The following is a 9033-nucleotide window of genomic DNA, read 5'->3' as shown; positions in this document are numbered from 1 at the left end:
CTTGCCCTCAGACAGTCTCTCCCGGAAGAGGAGACAGGGTTGTAGGTCTGATGTTCTCATAGCTTGGCCGTTAGCAGTCATACTCACATACATGGTCCCTGTGTGCTCCTGTGTTCCTGTGAGACAGTCATAGCACTTTGCCTTCCAGGATTCAATAGTGAAAGCTCACTAGACCTGCCTTGCACTACCTTGCAGTGGGACTGGTTCTACCCCTGTTTAGGAGAGAGAGATAGAGAGAGAGACAAAGAGAGAGACAGATAAAGGAGCGGTTGGGTCCTCAAGTAGTCCAGACAGGTGTATCTGTACTCAGACTGGCCTCAAACACATAATCTCCCGGCCCAGCCTCCGAAGTATTGAGATTGCAGATGTGCAACACTATGCTGGGCTCTGATTGGCTTCTTTGATCTATCTAGTGCCCACGAAATACATCCCTGCAAACTGTTGACTTCCTCTCTCGAGCCCAGCCCTCAGGCTTCTCTGGAACCCTAGGCACAGCCTCCTGGGCCTCTATCATGGAACTCATCATGCCATGACGGAATTGTCCGTTGACCATTCTGACTCATAAACACCCTGAAGGCAGAGACCAGATCTATCTTGTTCACTATACCATTGGCAGTGATTAGGCAAGTCCCTTGGTATACTAGATGCAGAACATGATGGCTCAGAGCATGAACACTGCAGGCCAGACTGCCCGAATTATAACAGGCATGCATGTGGTACACAGACATAGATGCAAGCAAAACACCCATACATACTTTAAAAAAAAAGTTATTGCTACTTGCTCATAGCTCCGCATGGGTGACAAGCTAGTTTTTGGTTTGCTTTGCTTTTTCGAGACAGGGTTTCTCTGTGTAGTCTTAACTGTCCTGAACTCACTTTGTAGATCAGGCTGGCCTCGAACTCAGAGATCCGTCTGCCTCTGCCTCCTGAGTGCTGGGATTAAAGGTGTGCACCACCATAACGCAGCAAACAAACTAGTTTTAAGAGACACAGCTGGGGGCTCAGCCTACCCATCAATCCCAGTGAATTCTCATTTCAAATAGTCCTCCTTGTGTGGGGGACTTTCTCAGAATAATGAGGCATTGAATGACCCATCTAGGAGGAGTACTGAGCTATTGTCGCTCTAGTAGGTGATGAGCCGCCTGCTGTGTATTTTGTTATTGTAGTGGTGCTTTTCTCCTTTGTAGCTTTCTCATTAGTGTTCCTTTGTCATTGCCTGCGTGTTGGATCTGCCTGCATTTAATCCTGACTCCTGTATTTATCCATCCCCCGGTAGACAAGTGTTTATCTTCTTCATTGTTGAGCCCGGGGTAGTTTTTTAAATCAGTTTATGATATTGTAATCCCCACACAGGTTTTGTTCTTCCATCAGTAAGGTGTTTGTCATTATCATTAGTAATTATTGTGACAAAAATAATCATCATAGGGGCTGCAGATGAGGCTCACTTCCTACAGGGCTTGTCCCTCAGGGACGAGACCCTGGGTTTGATCCCAGCATCAAGTAAACAAAGCTTGCTGCTCCATGCCTGTTATCCCAGCACTCAGGTGGAGGCAGGAGGAAGAGAAGTTCAAGGTCATTCCTCAGATGCAAAGCAAGTTTGAGGTAGTCTGGGGTACAGGAGACTCTGTCTCAAAAAAAAAAAAAAATCCAAAGTCGTGGCTTTATATTTCATTCTTGTTCAGGAAATGGCTGGGGGCGGGGGAGGTTAGGAACACAGACTCATAAATTGTCCTTGAAATAATATAGACATTTCCTGGTAGACACTCATGAAATCCGAGGGAAGGCGACAAATCTAAGTAACCAAGGGCAAGAGGGTCTAAAAATTTGAACAGTTTGATTCTGCTAGAACGATTTGTTCTCTGGAGCCAATAGAAAAACCAATACCATTTGGCAAACACATTCTATGTCCCTGGTCAGCTCCCCTTCAGTCTCCTGAAGCAGACATTTCATTCTCCTCCCGCCGACACCCCTCAAGCCGAGCTTTCGTGAGAAAGCTTGTTTTCTCTTTCCTCAGAGCAGAATTGAGGCTAACAGCCTGAACGCCTTCTGCCTGACCAACCGCAGCGCAACGGCGCCCTCTTCCTCCCTGTGGTGGTGATGCTTCCCTGCTCCTCCGTTCTCAAAGCTCTGCCTTCAGCTCTCAGACCCCGTGGGACTTCTCTGCCTGTGTGAGATTGCCTTGGCTGAAGAGAACTGCTTTCCCAAGGGCGAACTTCCTCCCCAGGGCAAGCACTGACTGATGCAGGCATGCAAAGGCCCGCCCCAGTGTCCTGGCTTCAGAACTTCCCACAAGCTAGAGCCTGCACAAGAGCCCCTTGTCTCTTCCGAGCCTGCCTCCATGCCTTCCTTCCCACAGGTGATCCCCTGAGAACTCCCCGAGAAACCTCCCATGGCTGATATTAACCGAGAGTCTGTTCCTAGAGGGTGGAGAGACGTCTCAGCGGTTAACACCACTTGCTGCTCTTGCAGAGAACCTGGGTTGGGCTTCTCAGCACCCACTTAGTGGCTATCAATTTGCAACTCCAGTTCCAGAGGATCTTCTGGCCACCGATGGGTACTGCATACACCTAGTCCACAGACATACATGCAGGCAAAACATGGCCACATATAAAAAAAAAAAATCTTAAAAAAGAGTCTGCTCCTTAATGAACTCATCCTGAAGCCCAAGGACAGTATTCATCTATGTTTTCAGATATGGGTCTCCTCACCTCTCTTGGACTTTGTCGCTTATCTCCTCTCTTTCTGGCAATGCCAATGTCTCCATGTCCTCGAGGCATGCAAATTTGAATAGATTTTCCAGAAAAAAACCTCCTTTGGCACAGAGTCCCCTTCTCATCTCTGCTATTTCCCCCCTTTTACCTGTTAACTATTCTTTTTTGTTTGTTTATTGAAATGTGGTCTCAGTATGTAACACAGACTGACCTTATATTTGTAAATCCTCCTGCCTCAGCCTCCCAGGTGCTGGGATTACAGACACTTGACACTCTCCCTCTTTCCTCTATTCCTTAACTGCTTGTGATCACCAAGGCCCCATTCTTATCCCTCTTCTCATTCATTTCATTCATGACCATGGCTTCAGCTACCCCTCTTATTAATACACAGTGAAGGTGCCCGAATCTCAGCTCAGGCCTCTGCTGCTGAGTGAGCCACTTTCGTGTCCAAGCGAGTATTTGTCATCTCCATTCCAATGTCCCGCAGGTATTTCAATCCCAGCACACCCACAGTGGCTCTCATTATCCCTTGTCCGAGTGTTTTCTCAGTTCCAGTGAATGCCACTACCAGGGACCCACTTGTGCAAGCCAGAAACCGGATTTCCCTAGCATGATCCCTCCCCCATATCACCTACTTCTTCAAACCACCATGTCCTGTTGGCTCTGCTTCTTTAAGTGTTCTCAGATTCCTGATTCTTCTCTCCTCAATGTCCTACTTAGATTTTAAAGCCATGTGACCCTGCATAACCCCAACAGCCTCCTTCTGCCTTAATACTCTGCCCTTCCACTACTTCTAGGCCGGATTGAGCTACATCTCCACATCCAGAGCAGAGGGCCTTTAAAGAAGTGGTTCTCAATCTGTGGGTCACGACCCCTGGGGGGGTTGAATGACCCTTTCACAAGGCTCACATGTTAGATATCCTGCATATCAGATATTTACATTAGGATTCATAACAGAAAATTTACAATTATGAAGTAGCAACAAAAATAATTTTATGGTTGGAGGTCACCACAACATGAGGAACTGTGTTAAAGGGTCACAGCATTAGGAAGGTTGAGAACCACTGCCCAGAGCCTTTGGGATCACCTGAGTCTATCACAGGCCTTACACAGGATGTTTCCCGCCAGAGCTAAATTGTGCGACAGAAGTCGAGATGGGCATGGCAAGGCCGTCTTTGTACACGTCCCCCTCTTTGGGAAAGTACCTCATTACTCCTTGCTGGCTCTTTCCTCTTTCCCATCTCCACTGAGCGTCAAGTGTCTTTACCAACTTTTCAGAATCTCATAAACTGATTTAGACCCTGTCCTTCCTCTTCCCCGGCATCTATTGGACCCGCCACACCCTCCCTGGTACCTCTCAAGTTGAGTTCCTTGGGGCCAACAGTTGCATGCCAGAATCCCCGGACCCAGCACAGGGATTGGCATGTGCTGTGTCGCTCCCTAAGCGCTTGTTGCATGATGAGTCATTGAAGTATGAATGAGGAGGAGCAGGAGGGAGGGGAGAAAGGGGTGTGATGGGAGGAGGATGGCAGCTCCTTCTGTCGCACAATTTAGCTCTGGCGGGAAACATCCTGTGTAAGGCCTGTGATAGACTCAGGTGATCCCAAAGGCTCTGGGCAGTCCGGCTCCAAGCTGGAGTGTGACTGTGATCTCTCTCTCTCTCTCTCTCTCTCTCTCTCTCTCTCTCTCTCTCTCTCCTTCCTCCTCCTCCTCCTCTCCCCTCCTCTTCTTATGTAGAAGATGGAACCCAGGGTCTCCTAGTTGCTGGGCAAGTGCTTTGCTACTTCATTCTCTTCATTTCTCTGAACTATGAAAAGAAGGGAAGCTGAGCTCACGGAGCTCTGCCCTGTGTTCAGGGACAGGCATGTACGACCCTTCCTCAACTGTGCAGTGACCATTTCCACCTGGGCCTACAGGTGGATATGGTGGTATCCAAAACGCGACACCTTTCCAAGCCACGCTGCCGCTGCAACCGTTTTTTCCAATAGAAGAGCAGCTTTGCCACCCCAGCTGCTGCAGGAGGACACCAGGAGTCCTGAAGTGTTGATGCTTTCAGAGTAGCTAGGCAGAGGCTGAGGCAGCTCTGCTCACAGGAGCTCTCTCTCTCTCTCTCTCTCTCTCTCTCTCTCTCTCTCTCCTCCCTCCTTCCCTCCCTCTCTCCTTTCCTTCCTTCATCCCTGTGCTGAGGATAGAACCCTGAGCCTTATACATGCTAGGAAAGTGTTCTTTGGTGAGCTAAGACCCCTATCCCAGCCTCTTCTATTGGATGATTAATTGGTTAACTAATTGAGACAGGATTTTGCTGTGTATCTCAGGCTGGCCTGGAATTCACTATGTAGTCCAGGCTGGCCTCAAACTCATGACAAGCCTCATGCCTCCATCTTCTAAACTCTAGGAGGCACGGGCCCTCTCACCTGCCTCAGACTTTTCTCTTTAATTCAGTTTTGCTAGATAAATATTTTCTGATTAATTAGCAGTGTTACAGAATCTCTAATAATGATGGTCAAGTACCAAGAATGTCATGAGTATCTAATTGGGGCCTTGACATCTTGAATTTAATCCATAAATTTCCTCATGTTAAAGCTTTTTCTTGTTTTTCCCCTTTCTTTTTCTTTTGATACAGGATGTCATATATCCCAGGCTAGCTTCAAACTTACTATCTAGCCAAGGTTGACCTTGAACTCCTGACTGTCTTGACTCCAACTCCCAGAGTGCTGGGATTACAGATGTGAACACCCACATCCATTTTATGTGGTACTGGGGATCCAACTTGGGCCTTCCTGCAGGCTAGGCAGCCAGTCTACCAACTGAGCTGTATTCCCAGACTTCTGCTGTTTAAAAGCAGGCCTGGAGTCTCTGGTCATGCCTGTTTTATAGGTGAGGAAACCAAGATGCAGTGAAGCCAAGAGGCTAAGCACTCCAGCCTTGTCAGAGCCAAATCCAATTGACTAGGGATAGCTAGATTCTAGCGTGAGCTTGGCTGAGTTCCAGCCTGGTAAGGCTGTCCAACTCAGTGAATTTATACTCTGCCCACAAGAGGTCAGTAGGTCCCACGGGAGCAGAGTGGCCACAAAAAGGCCTGCAGAAAGGAAGGCAGGCTGTTCTCTGACAGTGGCTCCCTGAAAGGAACTTCTAATACTGCCAGGACTTCCCAGAGTGGTGGGTGGCCAAGGATTCGCTTATGCCAGGAAGGCTGCGCAAATTCCTTCTTTCTATTGTGATCCTCAGAGTGGAATGAGCACCTGTGGAGGACAAGTGCAAATGGACGAAGGAGCTGGCGTATTGGGCCTCTTCCTCGAAGGCTGTCGTGTCTCCCTGGGAATAATGAACCACTAATATCACAGGGCTGTCTCTGCAGGGCCAGAACTTGAAGATCCATATAACAACATCCTCTGATTTAGAACCCCAAAGATCTGGATTTGGATCCTGAGTTGTATTAACTCTGGCAAGTTGATTAATTTCTCTAAGCATCTGTCTCCCAATTGTTGACATGAAGAATAATATCTACTTTTGAATTGTTCTGAAGATGTATTTACTTGTTCATTCAAAAAACCATTTGGGGCCGGGCGGTGGTGGCTCACGCCTTTAATCCCAGCACTCGGGAGGCAGAGGCAGGTGGATCTTTGTGAGTTCGAGGCCAGCCTGGTCTCCAAAGTGAGTTCCAGGAAAGGCGCAAAGCTACACAGAGAAACCCTGTCTCAAAAAATCCAATAAATAAATAAATAAATAAATAAATAAATAAATAAATAAATAAATAAAAATAAAAAACCATTTGGGTGCCTATCCTACCTATGGATGCTACCAGGCTCAAGTGGATGTGACATTTAGGTCCAGTGCCCGGCACATAGCAAATACTGTTTTAATGAAAACCTCTCTTTGAAGGTCAGGCCAGGAACTTAGAGTCACAGTCATAGGCAGTTGGAAGCATCCTGAACAAACAAGTAGGAGGAGGAAACTGCCATTAAGGAGACTCCACTGGAGAGCCAAGGTTCAACAATGCCTGCCTTATCACTTTCATAAGGGTTTCTCTGAGCACCATAAACCATATGACGTGGTGGCATACACCTGGTATATCAGTACTCAAGAGGCTAAGGCAAGAATATCAAAGTCTGAAGCCAGTATGAGCTACATAGGAAGTTTGAGGACAGTCTGGGATATAGAGTGACACAACAACAAAACCAGCTAGGTTTATTTGCTACCCTTGTAGAGGATCAGACACGTACATGTACAGACAGACATAGACATTCACATAAGTAACAATAATGCAGTGAACTAGGAGTATGACTCGATGATGAAAAGAAGTCCTTAGCATGCCCCTGATTTCAATTCTAAGCACCAAAAAGAAGAGAAAGAAGGAGGAGGAGGGGAGGGAGGAAGGGAGAGGGAGAGAGAGAGAGAGAGAGAGAGAGAGAGAGAGAGAGAGAGAGAGAGAAGGTACAAAGAGGACTGAGTCTAACAACTTGAGCCAACATTTTAACTGGGGACAGGGACTGTTCCGAAAATTATGGGTTTCATAATCTGTCTTTTCTTGGGAAGTGGCCAGTGTGGAGGAGCCCAGAAGAAGCCTTCTGCCTGCTTTCTGCAAGCAGAGAGGCCCCCCTTTTTAACCAAATACTGTGCCTGTCTCTAGGCCGTGAGTTCATAGTATGAGAAGAAGGTTTATGTTCATATATGTATTAGTGAGGACTGGAGCCAGGACACTGGAATGACAGGAGAACATAAGAGCATAACAATGTCACACTTTGAGGTCAGAGAGATGGCTTGGTGGGCAATGGAGCTTGGCACACAAGTCCAATGACCTGAGTTCGGATTCCTGAAACCCACATCAAAAGCTGGATTCCCAGCATTCCTATAGTGAGATTGGAGGCAGAGACAGGAGAATTATCCAGATGCTGGTGGGTCAGCTAGTGTGGAATACTCAGCAATATGGAGAAACAAGAAAGACCCTGCCTCAAACAAGTTTGAAGGTGGTAACCAACTCCCAAAAGTTATCATTATCATTTGTTCTCTGTACATTCACTGTATGTAAACCCCCCGTCTCTCTCTCTCTCTCTCTCTCTCTCTCTCTCTCTCTCTCTCTCTCTCTCTCTCTCTCTCTCACACACACACACACACACACACACACACACACACACACACACACACGATGAAATGTAAACAAACCTGGAAGAAAAAAGCTTCACTGCCTGAGGGATGGATAATGAGACATACAGTCCCAATCACCATCCTTGAGACCCTTAATGAGCAAAAGAGAATTTATCAATGGCTTTGAGAAGCTGCAGCATCCTTCCAGCCTGCCTCACCAAGAGGGATGTTTTATACACACTTTCGCTTCCTCTTAAAGAGAAATTCTGTTATTCAAGACACTCCTTTCCCAAGCTTCAAGTGATGACTGTCCTGTGGGGTATCATAAGTCTCTCTTTCTCTTCTCAGGTTGCAGGTGCCTGTGGTAGCAGTAACTCTCTTATGGCAACACTGGAGGGTGGAAACCTTCTGGAGTAGGCTCCCTTTATCACATCCCGAGCAAGCAGACCCGAGTTCAGAGAAGCACAGCAACTTGTTCAAGGTCGCTCCATGATACTGGAAAAGCCAGAAGTTTGTGGTCAGGCAGCCTGGTTGATACTTGGCCCCCCACTTTGATGGAGGTTTTCTGGACTTCCCCATTGCCTTTCCCTTGCCCCCATCCTCTTCTGATTTCTTTTCTTCCGTCCATAGAGGCCACAGCTAGCAGTTAGACCAGAGAGATTGGTTCCAGTCAGGGTCGGGGGTAGAGGAATCCTGGTAGCCAGGTGCCTTGCCTTCAGAGGAGCCCGTCAGATTTTCCATGAGCTGCCACAGGAAGGATATCAGGGGACCTACAGGACAGGCACAGAGCAGGGGGCCTGGGATGTCGCAGTTTCTAGGTTAGCATGGATAGGACCTGGCTCTCCAATCAGGGCCTTTTCTGGGTAACACTGTGATGAACTTAGAGCAAAGTCAGTCGACTAGAAGAATCATTGCATTGCATTTCTTTTTCAAGAAAAATGGAAGGAGTGCCTTTTACAGTGTCTGCCAAGTGCCAGTGTGGTCCCAAAGGAAGAGCTAGGAATAAAAAGGGCAAAATCTCTGCCTTCTTGGGTTTTACAGCCTAATGACATTTAAAAATAGTGTTTATCCTTTGCTTTAAACACACACACACACACACACACACACACACACACACACACACACACGTGTTTTCTCATCACATGTCTGTCCTCTCAAGTTTTGGTCAGGACCTTTGAACTTTGTATTTCTGGTGCCAAAGTGGTTTTGAACCTTGGGCTTATACAGTGCTGCTACA

The sequence above is a fragment of the Peromyscus eremicus genome, chromosome X (assembly GCF_949786415.1).
Source record: "Peromyscus eremicus chromosome X, PerEre_H2_v1, whole genome shotgun sequence".
Taxonomy (NCBI): domain Eukaryota; kingdom Metazoa; phylum Chordata; class Mammalia; order Rodentia; family Cricetidae; genus Peromyscus; species Peromyscus eremicus.
The sequence above is the reverse complement of the archived record's forward strand: the minus strand, read 5'-3'. Positions refer to the sequence as shown.